This window comes from Carcharodon carcharias, chromosome 15, assembly GCF_017639515.1.
Source record: "Carcharodon carcharias isolate sCarCar2 chromosome 15, sCarCar2.pri, whole genome shotgun sequence".
In the NCBI taxonomy this organism is placed as follows: Eukaryota; Metazoa; Chordata; class Chondrichthyes; order Lamniformes; family Lamnidae; genus Carcharodon; species Carcharodon carcharias.
In genome coordinates, this window is record NC_054481.1 from 115442420 (window position 1) to 115444652 (window position 2233).

The window sequence follows — 2233 nt, forward strand, 5'->3', positions numbered from 1 at the left end:
TGAGCACTGAATATGAAGGAAGATTTTGTGTTGATAAACATAGAGTTCAAACATAGCTTTCACAGTGCCGACTGCTGCTCAATAAAACCCCTGGCACTGGGATTCTGAGAGTGGCATTTTCATTTTCCCTTAAACACTTTTTGTTGTGCAAATAACAAACGGCAGCAGAAATGGGCAGAATTTATGATTGCATTACTTGGAGATTCAAGCTGATAAACCATACGTTTCAACATAGAACACAATTCCTCTGCCAAGAAGTATCCAAATATTCATTTTTCAGGAGCTTCATTTTCTCTTGGTGGTGAACTTGTTCACGTTAGTGTGAAATTTTTTGCTACGCCTTCTTAACACTTTTGTTAATGACTGTTTTCATAAACACTTTTAACTCATGCAACAACTGGGCAACTGAATCCCATTAGTGATTTTTTATTTGTGGGTTTTGGAATCATGGCAATTGTCCTGCACCCCACCCCCCCTCCCACCCCTCTCCCAAACGTCATGAATTTTGACATTGCAACGTAACTACCAACTGACAAACAGCAGGGTTGGATTTGGTTTGAGTTGTAGCTAGATTTGGGTTTTTCCTCACTGGTCTATGTTTGAAAGACTTTTTGGGGCCAAAAATTCTTACATAACTCTCCAGACCTCACCCATGTTATATGCCCTTCTCTATCACTTTCTCTCCATTAGAATATCCAACTCCGGCTGGATGTATTCCTGGAAATTGAATTACATGACCTCTTGCTTCCCACTGCTTTCCCACCCCCACACCACCCCCCCCTCCAAACACCGCCCCACCCCCACCCACCATTGGTTATCCAATACATCTGTCCTCATGGCCAATCAGAAAGCAAGCAGACTCTTCATGCCTCAAGTGGATGACTGCCAAGCAGCTTTTTCTTCAACTCCTATATTTTATAACTAATAATAGTTTTAAAATAATTTTTTTTAAAGAAACATGATGTTTTCAATTCCCACAATGATTTCTTGCCCAGGTTTGCTCATAGTGGTTTCCTCAAAAATTATATTCAATTCCTGCAGACTCCAGGACAATCCTGGAGTGTTGGTGATCTTGTGGCTGACTGATCAACTCAGCCTAATTGATTGGCCAATGGTGTCAGTTTTACAAACATACGGACAAGGAGCAGGAGTAGGCCATTCAGCCCCTCGAGCCTGCTCTGCCATTTAATAAGATCATGGCCGATCTGATAGTAGCCTCAAATCTGCATCCCGCCTACCCCTGATAACCTATCACCTCCTTGCTTACCAAGAATCTATCCACCTCTACCTTTAAAATATTCAAAGACTCTGCTTCCACCACCTTTTCAGGAAGAGAGTTCCAAAGACTCACGACCCTCAGAGAAAAGGTTTCGCCTTATCTCCATTTTAAATGGGTGACCCCCTTATTGTTAAACAGTGACTCCTAGCTTTAGATTCTCCCACAGGAGGATACATTCTCTTCACATCCACCCTGTTGAGTCCCCTCAGGATCTTATATGTTTACCCATTCCAGGTATTAGTCTGGTAAGCTTTCTCTGAACTGCTTCCAATGAATTTACATCCTTCCTTAAATAAGGTGAATAATACTGTACCCAGTAATCCAGATGTGGTCTCACCAGTGCTCTGTATAACTGAAGCATGGCCTCCCTACTTTTGTATTCAATTCCCCTCACAATAAATGATAATTCTATTAGATTTCCTAATTACTTGCTGTATCTGCATACTAGCCTTTTGCGATTCACGCACTAAGACAACCAGATCCATTGACTGCCCAGTTTGGACTGTTGACATGAGCCCAGGAGCTAAGTAAGCAAAGCTAGGAGAGACTCCCAACTTCCAAACAGCTGCATACTGATTTGTTTAGTTCTGTTCCTCAGCATTGTATTTCATCCCATTCATATCCCACAGCACCAGAAGAGTTTGTTTAATAAAAATGTAACATCAGAGAGCCAGGGAATAAAAGTTTAACAGGACAAAGAATAATGAGAGGGACTGAAACAAGAGCAAGAAATTAGGGTAAGAACAGATTTATGATAATTGATTTAAAAAAAAAGCCTGAAGGGAAGATGAGATTTTTTAATACAGTGAGTTTTTATGATCTAGAATGCATAGTATTAAAGGTGGTGGAAGCAGATTCAATACTCACTTCCAAAAAGGAATTGAAAAGGAAAAATTTGCAGGGCCATGGAGAAGAACAGGAGAATAGGACTAATTGGATAACTCTTTACAAGAG